Below are 16,480 nucleotides of genomic sequence, written 5' to 3'. Positions count from 1 at the left end.
AAGAGAAGGAACCATCACAGGATCATATCTCCAGTCATCTGCCCAAAGAACCCGCCAAGTAGTGGAGAACCTGACGTCGTCCATAGCAGCCATGTAGCGATGGACGTGCTCATCTTCCTCCCTGATACGGCGACGCACCACCTCCGGCAGGGCCGGCTGCCTCTGCACCGAATGTGGCCCACGCGAACGCCACCAAAGAAGATTAGGGTTGACGACGGGACCCGAGGTCGGGTTCCTCACCAAGCGGCGCGCCCCTCCAGGTAGCACCTCCCAGTGCCAGCCCGGCGGAGCCCAGTCCTGGACATGGGTCCCCTCAAGCAGGACGTCGTCGCGAACGGGTCGACGGCGAGGATGCGGGCCGGGCATATCATTGAGAACAAATACTATATGCCCGCAAAAAGTAACATTTCTTAAATGATTGGATTGTGATAACTAAAAATTCTATATATATGCAAATTCTAACAATTTGACATTAATCTAATTCATCTAACTAAAACTAATTCTAAAATTTCCTGATTGTATAACTAACATTTCCATAACAATTGTAATATTTATATAACTAAAAAACAGAAAAATTGCTAACATTTCTATAAATATTTCTATAACTAAAAACAAAAAACATTTATAACATTTCTATAAAACTAACATTTCTAATATTTATATAACTAAAAAACAGAATAATTTCTAACATTTTTATAACTAAAAAACAGAAAAATTTATAACAAACAAACTAATGTGTGTGTGTGTGTAGTGTGTGTGTGTGTGTGTGTGTGTGTGTGAGTGGACATGGCGGCCGGGGCGAGCTCACCGGCGAGGCGACGACGGGGCGGCGACGACGGGGCGACGGGACGGGGCGGCGACGACGGGGCGGGGCGGCCGGGGCGGCGACGTCGACGGGGCCGGCGACGAGGGGCGGCGACGGCCGGGGTCGGCGACGAGGGGCGGGGGCGGCGACGATCGGGGCCGGGCGGCGCGACGGAGGGAAACAGAGGAAAGAACAGAGGGAAACTGAATTTTTTTCAAGTGTAGTATATATAGGATGGACCTTTAGTACCGGTTGGAGCCACCAACCGGTACTAAAGGTCTGTTTTGGCCAGGCCAAGCGGCGGGAAGCGCACCCCCTTTAGTACCGGGTCGTGACACCAACCGGTACTAAAGGGGGGTCTTTAGTACCGGTTGGAGCCACGAACCAGTACTAAAGTGATTCTTTTTTCTTATGTTTAATATTAGTGTGTTTTATCATTATATTCAATTTGGTAATGCTTAGGTTATTTAAAAAATGAAATGCCTTTGTAACAGTTCAGTTTTGGTCGGAAACCCTGATACTTCGAAAGAGATTGTCCATTTTATACACGAAGTGCATCCAGTTTTTGCCGTAACCCTCTCTACTTTCTTGCATATGCTATTTGTATGAAATTATGATACCATGCCAACTTTCAACCTTTTCTGAGTTCATTTGAAATGCTTTTCAATTTCAGGGTCATTTAGCTGGAAAAAATCAGTAAATGCATGAAAAGAATTTGTTTGCACATAAAAAAATTCGCGTTTCAAATGCCAAAACACATAACAACCCTAACTATTACAGACATTCCCTTCTGGGTGTGAAACACAGAAGAAAGTGATGATAGTGAAGCCGATCACATCCTAGATCTTTCGGTGTGAAACTTTTTCTTCGCGTGTGCCCCTTTGCACCGTAACCATGGAAAATCTTCATCATTTAACAGGATGCTCGTGTCAATATTCACTGTGAATGGAGCAATTTCATCAAACTTTTCATAATCTTCTGACATGTCTGTCTTGTCATCCACTCCGACGATGTTTCTTTTTCCTGAAAGAACTATGTGGCGCTTTGGCTCGTCGTATGATCCATTCGCTTCCTTATCTTTTCTTTTTCTCGGCCTGGAAGACATGTCTTTCACATAAAAAACCTACGCCACATCATTGGCTAGGACGAATGGTTCGTCTGCATACGCAAGATTGTTCAGATCCACTGTTGTGATTCTTTCCGCTACCCCGCCTCATGTCATATTGTACCATTTGCACCGAAAAAAGGGACCTTCAAATCACCTGATCCATAGTTAAATTCCCATATGTCCTCTATGTAACCATAATATGTTTCCTTTCCCGTGTTGGTTGTTGCATCAAAGTGGACACCATTGTTTTGGTTGGTGCTCTTCTTATCTTGCGCGATCGTGTAAAATGTATTCCCATTTATCTGGTACCCTTTGAAAGTCATTATATTCGAAGATGGTAACTGGAACAGCGAGTACAGGTCATTTTGAATATCGCCATCATTCAGGGCACGTTTCTGCAACCAACCGGCGAAAGTCCTCGTTTGTTCGCGTGTAATCCATTCGTCAGACTTCTCCGGGTGTTTGGACTGTAGAAAATTCTTGTGTTCCTCCATATACGGAGCCACCAAGGCGGAATTCTGTAGAACTGTGTAGTGTGCTTCAGTGAGAGAATGCCCGTCCATACATATTATTTGATGCCCTCCTAGCGTGCCTTTTCCTTCCAGTCTGCCCTTATGCCACGATTCAGGAACACCAATCGGCTTAAGGTCAGGAATGAAGTCAATAAAAAACTCAATGACCTCCTCATTTTCATGGCCCTTCGAGATGCTTCCTTCTGGCCTAGCACAGTTATGAACATATTTCTTCAAGACTCCCATGAACCTTTCAAAGGGGAACATATTGTGTAGAAATACAGGACCCAAAACGTTAATCTCTTCGCAAAGGTGAACTAGGACGTGCGTCATGATGTTGAAGAAGGATGGTGGGAACACCAACTCGAAACTGACAAGACATTGCACCAAATCATTCTGTAACCTTGGTATGATTTCTAGATCGATTACCTTCTGAGAGATTGCATTGAGGAATGCACATAGCTTCACAATGGCTAATCGAACGTTTTCCGGTAGAAGCCCCCTCAGTGCAACCGGAAGGAGTTGCGTCATAATCACATGGCAGTCATGAGACTTTAGGTTCTGGAACTTTTTCTCTGCCATATTTATTATTCCCTTTATATTCAACGAGAAGACAGACGGTACCTTCATGCTGAGCAGGCATTCGAAGAAGATTTCCTTCTCTTCTTTGGTAAGAGCGTAGCTGGCCTGACCCTGATGTATGCCGTCTTTTCCGTGCATACGTTGCTGGTCCTCCCGTGCCTCTGGTGTATCTTTTGTCTTCCCATACACGCCCAAAAAGCCAAGCAGGGTCATGCAAAGATTCTTCGTCACGTGCAGCACGTCGATTGCGGAGCGGACCTCTAGGTCTTTCCAATATGGCAGGTCCCAAAATATAGATTTCTTCTTCCACATGGGTGCGTGTCTGTCAGCGTCCTTCGGAACAGGTTTTCCGCCAGGACCCTTTCCAAAGATTACCTCCAAATCCTTTACCATATCATGTACATCAGCACCAGTACGGTGGCGAGGCTTCGTCCGGTGATCGGCCTCACCTTTGAAATGCTTGCCTTTCTTTCTTACGGGATGCCTTGTCGGAAGAAATCGACGATGTCCCAGGTACACATTCTTCCTACAACTATCCAAATATATACTGTCGGTATCATCCAAACAGTGTGTGCATCCGCGGTATCCCTTGTTTGTCTTTCCTGAAAGGTTACTGAGAGCAGGCCAATCATTGATGGTCACGAACAGCAACGCCTTTAGGTCAAATTCTTCCTGTCCGTGCTCATCCCATGCACGTACACCTGTTCCATTCCACAGCTGTAATAGTTCTTCAACTAATGGCCTTAGGTACACATCAATGTCGTTGCCGGGTTGCTTAGGGCCTTGGATGAGCACTGGCATCATAATGAACTTCCTCTTCATACACAACCAAGGAGGAAGGTTATACAAACATAGAGTCACAGGCCACGTGCTATGGTTGCTGCTCTGCTCCCCAAAAGGATTAACGCCATCTGCGCTTAGACCAAACCATATGTTCCTTGGGTCACCTGCAAACTCCTCCCAGTACTTTCTCTCGATTTTTCTCCACTACGAACCGTCAGCGGGTACTCTCAACTTTCCGTCTTTCTTACGATCTTCTGCGTGCCACCGCATCACCTTCGCATGCTCTTTGTTTTGGAACAAACATTTCAACCGTGGTATTATAGAAGCATACCACATCACCTTGGCAGGAATCTTCTTCCTGGGGCGCTCGCCCTCGACATCACCAGGGTCATCACGACTGATCTTATAACGCAATGCACCGCATACCGGGCAAGCGTTCAAATCCTCGTACTCACCGCGGTAGAGGATGCAGTCATTAGGGCATGCATGTATCTTTTGCACCTCTAACCCTAGAGGGAAGACAGCCTTCTTTGCTTCATACGTACTCTCGGGCAATTCGTTGTCCTTTGGAAGCATATTCTTTATCATTACCAGCAACTTTCCAAATCCCTTGTCAGATACACCATTCTCTGCCTTCCATTGCAGCAATTCAAGTGTGGTGCCCAACTTTTTTTTGTCAGCTTCGCAATTCGGGTACAACAATTTCTTGTGATCCTCTAACATGCGCTGCAACTTCGTCCTCTCCAGATCACTTGCGCAATTTCTCTTTGCATCGGCAATGGCCCGACCTAGATCATCAGCGGGCTCATCTGATGCCTCTTCTTCAGCTTCTTCCCGCATTGCCGGCTCAGCTTCTTCCCCCATTGTTGTATCATCGTATTCAGGGAACCCATGGCCAGGATAGCCATCGTCGTCCTCTTCTTCTTCATTGTCTTCCATCATAACCCCTATTTCTCCGTGCTTGGTCCAAACATTATAGTGGGGCATGAAACCGGACTTAAATAGGTGGATGTGAATGGTTTTTTCTGTAGAGTAACTGTGACCATTCTTACAGCCAGCACATGGACAAGGCATAAAACCATCCGCCCGCTTGTTTGCCTCAGCGGCCCGCAGAAAAGTATGCACGCCATTAATGAACTCGGGAGAGCATCGGTCATCATACATCCATTGTCGGCTCATCTTCATTACACAACACCAAATATACCAAATTAATACAAGTTCATACATAAAGTTCATATACAACACTTAATTAAATGCAACATACAAATAACTCTCTAGCTAAAGAATTTAAATGCAACAACAAATGCGATGAAGATCGCAACTAAGGTAACAATTGATCCAACAGCATAATGATACCAAGCCACACTATCAATGGCATATTTTCTAATCTTTCTAATCTTCAACCTCATTTTCTCCATCTTGATCTTGTGATCATCGATGACATCGGCAACATGCAACTCCAATTCCATCTTCTCCCCCTCAATTCTTTTCAATTTTTCTTTCAAATACTCGTTTTCTCTTTCAACTAAATTTAACCTCTCGACAATAGGGTCGGTTGGAATTTCCGGTTCACATACCTCCTACATAAAAATATCTATGTCAACTTGATGGGCATAATTTGTCATAAACACGAAATGCAACAACTAGTTTTAAAAGAGAATATACCACATCCAAATCATAACAAGGACGAGGGCCGATGGGGACGGATATCAAAACCATGCACTATGTATAACAAACAACGTACGGGTAAGATAATTATACGAGTAACTATATATCCAAATCACACAAACATCAATTTGGTAATGTAAAACATTCATGAACAAGAGCCTCACCACAAGGTGGTGCCGGCGACGGGCGGTGCGGGCGATCGATGGTGGTTACGACGGAGATTTAGAAGGTACTAAGTAAACAACACCTATATATGCAAACTAAGTGTTATTTTTTACCTCAAATTGCATATAAATCAAATACTAGAAAATATAATTCCTCCCAAATTAATCACTATACAAAGCATTGCAAGAGCTAATCTAGCAATGAGAGTTGAAAGGACAAAGTTGCTAACCTTTGTGATCATTTGAATGGATGGGGGCCTTCAAATCTTGACAAATTTTGGGCAAAATTTGTGAGGAGCTCGAGGGGAAAGGGGAAGAACAGAGGAGAAGTGAGGGGAAAGGGGAAGAACAGAGTGGCTCGGGTGGACGAAGGGTTTATATACGTCGACCTTTAGTACCGGTTCGTGCCACGAACCGGTACTAAAGGTGTTGGACGGGCCTCAGACTGACAACACCCTGCCACCACCCTCTTTAGTACCGGTTCGTGGCACGAACCGGTACTAAAGGTTCGCCACGAACCGGTACTAATGAGAACGGCCAGCTAGCCGTTGGAACCGGCACTAGTGGACACATTAGTGCCGGCTCAAAACCAAATCGGCACTAATGTGTCTCATATTAGGTGCTTTTTCTACTAGTGGACCAACGAGCGCGCCACCACCCAGCCATGGGGCCGCCGCCCCGGCCACCGTCGCCCCCTGTGCATCCGGTCGATTCCCACCGGCACCACCACAGCTGCTGCTGCTGGGACGCCGCGCCACCATGGGCCGAAGTGGTGGCCACACCTCCGCGGATCTGGGTGCCCGCGCCACCCATGGATCCGGGGGAGAGGGGAGAGGCCCTCCGCCACCGCGTCGCACGCACGGGCTTTGCCCGGTGCCGACTACCTGCGGCGGCAGAGGGGAGGACGGGGCATGGGGAAGGTCGCTGGCGGCGGCGGAGGCTGGCCCACCTGTCGTCCGCGAGGGGGCGATGCGAGAGGACTACGAGACATCTGTAATTTGATTAGTGGTTCGTTATATTTTTTATTAGAGAAAGTGGTTCGTTATATGATGATTATGCGTATTTATGTGGACTACGGATTGACGTAAATGATGCCTACACTTTGGGAAGCTTGTTGCATGTGATCCCTTCTTGTATATATACATCCTCACAGTTTTTATTGATCAATATTTTTGTGTATTTCCATCGTCAAATAAATTATTTTTTTGACATGGGTGCAGACACATAATCTCGTAAGTTTTCCCCTTAATCAATAGGTTCTTGAGATAGACTACGATCTCGTAAGAAAAATCGAAGCATGTCACCACATATTGAAGCATTTGTGTTCCCGTGTTTCAGGGCGTGATTATTCTGCTACACGGGTAGCGTTTAAATCTTGGTTGGGTTGTTTCTGGATTGTCCTCTGTTTCTTCAATCTTGTGTTGTAAGGTTTTTAGGCCTAGTTTTCTTTATAAACCGGGCCACCTTGTTTCTATTTTTCTCTCTTAATGAAAATCGGCAGTGCTCCTGCCTTGCACGTCAAAAAAATCTTCATAATAAAAATGGCCAGACATCATGTGAAACAATTTTTTTGTGAATCACATGTGAACAATATAGTAAACCAAGTACTAAATAAAGGATTTGAAGCATGTGATCCACTCAGAAGGGTCGGCGTTTGTTCACGAATATAAAAAGACACATAGGCCAAGTTTTCACATTCTCTTAGGGTGAGCACATGTGGCTATGACAATCACATGACCCAATATGTATCTTGATGTTTATTTTTGTTGATCAATAAAGCTTGGCAAATTCTCGAAAGAAAAAGAAAAACATAGGCTTTGAGCTTTCTGCGAAATGTAGTTTCTTGATTGTCAGTTGATTAAGCATCATAAGTATAACGTATTGTAAACATAGGCTTCATATCTGATGTCCTGTAAAGCAAGTTGACTCGTGTACTTATTGTTGTCATTGTGGAAATGACTTTCAACAAGGTATCCTCAGTAGTGTGGTTAGTGAAAAGTATACGAGAGTGTGTATGACGGACCTATAGAGAAGGTCACCCTACACCAGCAGATTAACATGAAGATGCTTTTAAAACAGGCCCACTTGCCCTGTTGCAGAACAGTCTACATCCTATGAGGAAGAGTTGCCGAGTGTGGTGCTCAGCGCACATAATGTATGAAATGTGGTCGCTTTTGAACTCCCATGACTCCGGACGGTCCGAGCCTTACTAAGTCGATCCATCAGATTCTGGCTCTCAATCCCCTTTCAAATGTTGGTTCTAGGGAGCGGGTAAAGAATGTGGCTCTCCTCTCGAGTTTATTCAAGTGGGAGTAAGTGAGTTACATGAAGTCGTTAACTAATCAATAATATATGTATGTGTGCTTCAATTGATGCAGTGGTCGGGGGTGCTACCATCTTGTTTAGAAGAAAAAAGTGTGAGTAAATGGGTTACATGTCCCTGGAGACTATTTATAGCCTAGGAATCTTGACAAATGACTGATGCTACCCTTGAGATGAGAAGGTGGGAGGATAGAATGATGTAATCTTTGGTCCATGACTCTATGGGCTCCTAGTTGAGCTAGGAAGGGAATTATGGCCCATGGCAGGGGAATTCCCTACACTATATGAAGGCTTTCTCCTTGGGCTCGAACTTGTTTGCTCCTCTGCCTTCATGTTTGACTTACTCTTTTACTTGTTTTTCTTCCTTTGACTTGTTGACCACCAAGACTTTCTTGGAATTCTTTTGACCCACGTAGCTTGCTGGAACTTCTTTTGGCTTCTTTGACTTGTCTTGACTATCTTTGACGCTTGTCCACTGTCCACATGGATTGCCATGTACGACTTGGGTGGAACTCCCAATATAATTTTAGTTATTCCTTCAATAAGAGTCCCCTTGAGACGAACTCATGAAAGTTATCATGTGCCTTCAGATCAACAATCGGATCTTGGTGGTCTGCTATTGAGTTATTGGTCTTGTCGGTATGCTTGAGCCTTCTATACCGGAATGAGGGGTATTTGATGAGTCCTAACTTTGCTCGTCGATGACGGGCAGGGAAAGGTATTTCCCTCCTAGGAAATCATATGTATATAAGGATTATAAATCATTTGTACGTAAGGATTAACAACTATGATGTCATATTGATAGCAAGGATTGAATGCTTATTTATTAAACACCTGACAAAGGTTATTCTAGAGAATGTCCCACTTTGGTAAGTCACTCTGAAAAGCCCTAACCCAAGTTCCAGGGCTATGTTTTACTAACCACACATATGCTTTTGCACTGATTATCTTCATTTCCTCCATGTATTCTTCATACTTAGTTTGAGTCGCGCTTCTAGAAATCTTCCACATCCAGTTCTTCAGCACATCACCATTGAAAGTTTGCTATAAATTTTGCCACATGTGTCTCACACAAAACCTATGCTATGAATCTAGGAACTGATCATTGACTGCATTTATGAGCCCCTACAAACAAAACAATATTTCTTATCAATGGTGTTAAGGAAGAATAAGTACAAGAAATGTTTGTACACAAGTTTGGTTTGGTCTTTTACTTTTTGCTTGTCTGACATAATTGTACATGGATATGTGTTGTCAATCCATAGACCATTTTTCAGTGTCTCCAAGAACCAGGCCCAGCTAGTGTGTCTTCAACTTCCGCAACGGCAATTGCTATAGGATGGGCGATGGAGTCGATTCCGATGGATCTCGGGCAGGGGGCCCCAAGCTAGTATCCTTGACACAGTGGTAACAGGGGCATTGGTTTTTACCCAGGTTCGGGCTCTCCTACCCGGACCGTGTCGTCCATGCAAGAGATCGACGTTTCTCATCCACGGCGATGGACCAGGAGTCTTGCATCACATACTCTCGCTTCATCCACGTTGTTGTCCACCACAACGGAACTTATCCCCTGATGCCTCCATCTACTGTCGCATATCTACTTCCACGTCACCGATAGCCATCGCACCCCCGATGCCTACACAACGCCGCAAGAGAGGTGGTACTCCTTCATATCTGCTCAACCTTTTTATCTCAACTAGAAAATAGATCGTCACTTGGTTACTGTACTTTCTTTTCAGCTCTTAGAATCTTAGTTGTTAGTTCAAAGCAAACATTGGTTGCTAGTTCAAAGCAAACATTGGTTGCTAAGTAGCCTTTGTGCGATTTGCAGCTTCAAATCTGCCATGGCACAGTCATAATAGGGTTTAATTGATCATTCTTAGGGTCCCCCCTTATATGATCACTATACGATCAGCCTGCGTGCTTTGTGTCAGAATAGCACTGCTCCACCCATCAAGCTAAACAAGCTTAGTTGTTCAAATACGAATATGATATGATGTTGATATTAGTAAAACAGAGTTGTTTAATTGGTTAGCTAAATGTTCTTAATTTAGTTTAGAAGTACATGTACGCCGCTGGGGCAGATCTACAGGGTGGCCAGGGTGGGCCACGGCCCACCCTGGGATTTTGGGTCGGCCTAGCCCCCGATTCTCCTATGTTCTGTTGCGCTTCCAATTTCTACTCGCCCCCAGCCGCTTGCCTCGCCGGCGACTTGCCGTCGTCGGATGGCATGACTTTAGGAGGAGACGCCGGACTAACTGGAGGTCAAGATTCGCTCGCCCAAAATGTCACCTCTACCCGGGCGCGTCGGCGTGCCTACCTTCCCAATCCATTCAGGGCTCAGGCGTTCAGCACCCACTCAGCCAACCCAATTTGTCTTGAGATACGTCCTCAATACTCAGCAGCCACTCCCCATCACCCATTTTGTAATTGACTCATAACTCATTAGACAAGACTGTCATTATTGTTTGTTGTGTACTGAGTGCTACCTACACTTAATGGTTCAGATGTTTCAGTAATCTTTAGTGCCTGTAAAGTTGATAGGGTTTCAATATTCTTGGCCTAGGAATAGATAGTAGTCATGTTGGATTGTTGGTCATAGTGACATTGACCCAAATTACTACTGTAGGCCAGGTTTGTTGACAGTTTTACTTGCCTTTCTTAATCATTGGATACGATATCCAGTTATTCACTTCGATTCGTTGCAAACAGTAAGTGCTAGCCCAACTTCTTGATTCATATTTTGGACGGTCTCTTAATGCAGTTATGATTCTGCATACTTGTCCTAGTAAGCTCACAAGTGATGATTGATTCACTAGCTATATGCTTGCCTTGTCATATTTGTTGTCAATTTTTTTAGGGTGGACCACCCTGTTTCAAAATCCTGAAACCGCAGACATGAGTGAATAGTATTTCTCTTTGTGATCTCTTCCATCATGTGTGGGCAACGAACACTGCATTGTATAGAAACAAAAGTGTTATATCCACCTTTTACATAGACTATGATCTTTTACATGGAATATAATCTGCCTACTTGCTTTGTTTCGCACTAGCAGCACTCCACCCTTGGATCTAAACATTATGCCACTCATAATTCTAAAGTTTATTTGTTCAAATACAAATTTGATATGATGCTAATGTTCCTACTTCAGTTTTGAAATGTGTGTCCGCCCCTTATAGAGACATAAGAGGTTTGTATTTCTCTATGTGGTCTGGTCAGCACAGTTGGGGATGAACTTTGTGTACACATGGGTTTGTATGGAGACACTATTGGAGTAGAATCCACAATGCATTCCATAGATAATCTGACTACTTTTTATGTTTTCATGAATCTCAGATACTGAATATCATCATAATGATTATGAGCTTGCACGCATGAGAAGAATAAAGTAGAACAATGCCATGGCTATAAAACTTGGCATTAAGGGAGTGAGATCCAGTCTGGATGCAATGGAATGCACATGCTCTCCACCTACAGATTCGTGTTCAGAATATGATCCTAACAATGATTCTGAGCTAGAGGGAGACCTAAGTCAATGTATGTCCCTAGTGAAGGAGTCAGAGGCAGATGCCCTATCTTATTCACCCATCAAGGTGCTTGCTCTAACTTTGCAAGGTTATATTGGTCGCACATACCTTGCAAATGATGCTTTGCGTTGCTTCTACTTTGTTGTACTGCCATTTGCTTAGTTTACACATCGTATATGTGAATATGCCATGCCTATCCATTTTCAATGCATATTCCATCGTCATCATACCATATGTCTCCATTCAAATGTTGTTCTTGTGTATCATACATTCAAAAGGAAGAGGATGATTGTTGATCGTGATGGAGCACGAACAAAGTATTCAAAAAGGTGGTGACACCTGATAAATCAAATAGCCCATTAGGTGTAGTGGAAATATCATTAGACCCACAAAACACAACCCCAACTCTAGTAGACTCTAGCCCTACTCCACTAGCCATCTCGATGCCCCAACTCAGCAGACCCCAATTGCAACAAACAATATGACGATGCCAGTTGGCATAGCACCAGCTCTATGACGCAAAATCCCCATTCAAGCAAAGAGTACAGCAACACTAGTTGCCAAATCCCCTTTCGAACGAGAGTGAGTCCCAATTGCAGAAAATAGGACCCTTGTTCCACTTCTTCCTAGTTTAGAAGATGAAGCTTTTATTGTTGTGAGGAACCTTGTGCGCATCTTTCCTTCATGGAAAGATTATGGCACAGACAAAGAACATTTCCATTCTTCCTCTGCAACTTACGTGTAAGTAACTGATACGCCTCCTATGTATCTATAATTTTTTATTGTTTCATGCTATTATATTATCAATCTTGGATGTTTTATATGCATTATTATGCTAATTTATATCATTTTTGGGGACAAATTTATTAACCTAGTGCCCACTGCCAGTTGCTGTTTTCCCCTTGTTTTTGTCTTTGAAAAAAATCAATACCAAACGGAGTCCAAATGGAACAAAACTTTTTGACATTTTTTCTTGAACCACAAGACACCCTGGAAGCTTCGGGAGGGGCCAGAAGGGGCACGATATGGCCACAAGCTCCCCTGGGGTGGACCCCCCAAGATTGTGGGCCCCTCGTGGCTCCTCTAACCCTAATTCTTCTTCTATAAATACCCAAATATTCCCCATAGACCAGGGGACACACCAAAAATACTTTTCCGCCGCTGCAAGTTTCTGTCTTCGTGAGATCCCATCTGGGGACCTTTTCCGGTACTCTGCCGTAGGGGGATTCAATCCCGGAGGGCTTCTACATCAACCTTGCTGCCCTTGCGATGATGTGTGAATATTTTACCATAGACCTACGGGTCCATAGCTAGTAGCTCGATGGCCTCTTCTCTCTCTTTGATCTTCAATACAGTGTTCTCCTCGATGTTCTTGGAGATCTATTTGATGTAATCTTCTTTTGCGGTGTGTTTGTTGAGATTCGATGAATTGTTGGTTTATGATCAGATTATCTATGAACATTATTTGAGTATTCTCTGAATTCTTTTATGCATGATTTATATAGCTTTATATTTCTCTTTCGATCTATTGATTTGGTTTGGCCGACTAGTTTGATTTTTCTTGCAATGGGAGAGGTGCTTTGTAATGGGTTCAATCTTGCGGTGCTCAATCCTAGTGACAGAAGGGGACATGACACATATTTGTATTGTTGCCATTAAGGATAAAAAGATGGGGTTTATTCATATTGATTGGACCTATCCCTCTACATCATGTCATCTTGCTTAAGGCAGTACTCCATTCTTGTTAACTTAATACACTAGATACATGCTGGATAGCAGTCGATGTGTGGAGTAATATAGTAGTAGATGCAGGCATGAGTCGGTCTACTTGTCTTGGAGTGATGCCTATATACATGATCATTGCCTTGGATATCTTCATAACTATGCGCTTTTCTATCAATTGCTCAACAGTAAATTTTTTACCCACCGTATGCTTTCTTTCAAGAGAGAATCCTCTATTGAAAACTATGGCCCCCGGGTCTATCTTTTATCATATTGTTTTTAGATCTACAAAATCAAAAACACAAAAATACCTTGCTGCAATTTCTTTAATTTTATTTTATTTTGCACTGTTACTTATCTTCTATATCCATCACTATCAGATCTCATCCTTGCAAGTAACTGTGAAGGGATTGACAACCCCCTTGTCGTGTTGAGTGCAAGTATTTGCTTGTTTGTGCAGGTACAACTATTGGAGACTTGTGTGTTCCTCCTACTGGATTGATACCTTGGTTCTTAACTGAGGGAAATACTTATCTCTACTTTGTTGCATCACCCTTTCCTCTTCAAGGGAAAAACTAGCGCAAGCTCAAGAAGTAGCAGGAAGAATTTCTGGCGCCGTTGTGGGGGAGGATCTACATCAAGCCTACCAAGTACCTATCGTAAACTCTCATCTCTTGCATTTACACTATTTGTCATTTGCCTCTCATTTTCATCTCTCCCACTTCTAAAACGTTTTCAGGAAAATACAAAACTATTTGCCTTCTTTCCGTTTGCCTTGTTGATATTTTTGTTTGCTTGTCTTGAGACTTTCTTCATGAGTGATTTTGGTATGGTAGAAACGGATGATGATAGAACTACTAAAATTGGAAGTTCCACTAATCTTGATACTAAAACTTTTGTCTTGGGACAAGGGAATGTTATAGGAAAAGGTGTCATCCAAGAATTCTTTAATTGCGTTGGAAATTTAGCTTGTGGTGATGCTCCTATACTTAAAAGAACTAAAATCTATGCAGAAGCTATTTCCGCACTTGTTCTTAAGCTTGAGAGAATATTTATTCATACTCATCCTACCTCGAAAAGATTGTTTTATGAGTTGCCTGTTATAAAATATCCTAGAGCTAAAAAGATAGGCGCTCTTGTCCTTATGAATGAGTTTGATCACATAGTGCGGGAAGCTAGGGAAATCTTTGACTTTTCTGGTATGAACCGTGAAAACCCGGTGATAGGTGAGATCCTTTATAATAGTGATTATTTATTAAGGTATTTAATGCATAACGACCGCATCTTTAATGAGAACCTTAAAAAGGATGTTCCTCCTTTGAGTATGATCCAACAAGTTTTCGATGATATTAATTAGCAATATTCTTGGATTGTAGCCGGTAATCAAGGGGGGTTTGTAGATGGGCAACTTGCTAATGCTAAAATCTCTATGGATTATGTGTTTCATGTTATATTTGAAAAACATCCTGATGTAGGGTGGAACCCTATGGGGAGATCTTTCACGAATTGGAGGGGAATCCCCAAGAACAAGATGAACAAAAGAGGGAAAACAAGAGCAACACTCAAGAACAAGTCAAATCACACATCCACCAGACAATCAAACACATAAGATCCACAAGGTACATGAACAACAAGGGAAATAAGATACATGGTAGAGTTCATCCCAAATCCTATGAAGGAGATGAGGGCTTGATGATCTAGATACATCCTTCCCTCAAGGGGGTCTTCATCCACTAGGGATCTTCTCCAATGGAGGCCTTGAACTCTAATGGAGTGGAATACCACAAGGGGAGGTACATGAGCTAAGCTCTAGTGTTTAGATCTAATCTTAGCTAAGTCTAAATGGAGGAGGAAGGGGAGTATACATAGGTCCAAGGGATGAAGGGGTAAATAGGGATGAGATGGGGATACAAGGGCCAAGCCCAACAGCCACGCACAGGGGGGCCCGTGTGCACGGGGTAAGTGGAGCCCGTGCGCACGGGGTATCCAGAGACCTGACGCATGAGCCCGTGCGCATGGGGTTCGGGAGGCCCATGGACACGGGGGTCCCGTGGGCACGGTACATGCCCATGCGCACGGGGTCTTCAGGACCGCCAGCCTGGGAAGCCCGTGGGCACGGGGTCGGAGGGGCCCGTGCGCACGGGGTCGCCTAGGAGTTGCTGCGTTCTTCTTGGCGCTTCCTTCTCCGCTTCCAGGCTTCCGTCTTGGATGGTGTAGTTGTTCTCTTGTGCTTGGACTCCTCCATGATGAATGTGTAGCTCCACTCACACCTAAGTATGCACACGAGAGAGGGGTCAAGTAGTATACCATCCTCGAAGGGTACAAGTGAACACGTGTAAAGGAGATGATTCACCTTTGTATGCATGAAATAGATGTGGCACGTGTCACTTGCCAAATGGACTCTTGACATGGTGATGTCCATAGGATGCTCCGCATCATCCCCTCCCCCTTGGGAAAGATCTGACCTCGGATTGAAATCCAAATCACCATGGGAAAGAGATGATGGCATCGTGTAGAAGTGGACGATCACCAAGCATTCGTCATGTTGTAGTTCCAAATGGGCACTCTCCAATGTCGCACCGTCTTGTAATTCCTTCAAAAGGAGCAAAGATAACAAGCACTTGGAAAAACAAATGTGGTTGTCGTAAGAGCAAAACCAAGCATTCAAGAGGTGATTCACCCAACAAGTGTTGTCATCAAGCATAGCATATGGTTTGACAAAGTAGTGTGTCATGGCATTTGTGCATATAAATTGAGCACAATCAAGTACATCATGGGAACAAGCAAGTAAATGGAGGTCAAGATGCAAATATATGTGATAAGTGAACAGGCATCTACCTCAAGGTCATAGAAAGCATGCATAAAGTGCTTAATGAACGGTCTATGGTAGGCATAAGAGTCATTCACAACACCAAATATAGTGAAATGTCTAAACACATGGGGCAAGTGCAAGACAATCCAAGCATAATGTGCATAGGGTGTAGTGAAGATATCGTGGCACTCAACACAATGGAAAGAGCAATTGTTCAACATGTGTGAGGTAATCAAGTCAAGCATGTGATAAGCAAAGGGACATGGCATATGTGAAGAACTAGATGCAACACACAAGGCATATATATCATGTGGCATGGCAATGTGGTAATGATAGGTCGAAGCAAGATCGCTAGCATGTGTGCAAGGTGTCATGGAGCAAGCAACACATGAAGTATGATCCACATGCTCATGGTTTGGGTGTTCTCGAGATAGAAGGATGTCACCTCAAAGGCATGTCCTTGTGCGTTCTTCA

Source organism: Triticum dicoccoides, chromosome 5B (assembly GCF_002162155.2).
Source record: "Triticum dicoccoides isolate Atlit2015 ecotype Zavitan chromosome 5B, WEW_v2.0, whole genome shotgun sequence".
In the NCBI taxonomy this organism is placed as follows: Eukaryota; Viridiplantae; Streptophyta; class Magnoliopsida; order Poales; family Poaceae; genus Triticum; species Triticum dicoccoides.
The sequence above is the reverse complement of the archived record's forward strand: the minus strand, read 5'-3'. Positions refer to the sequence as shown.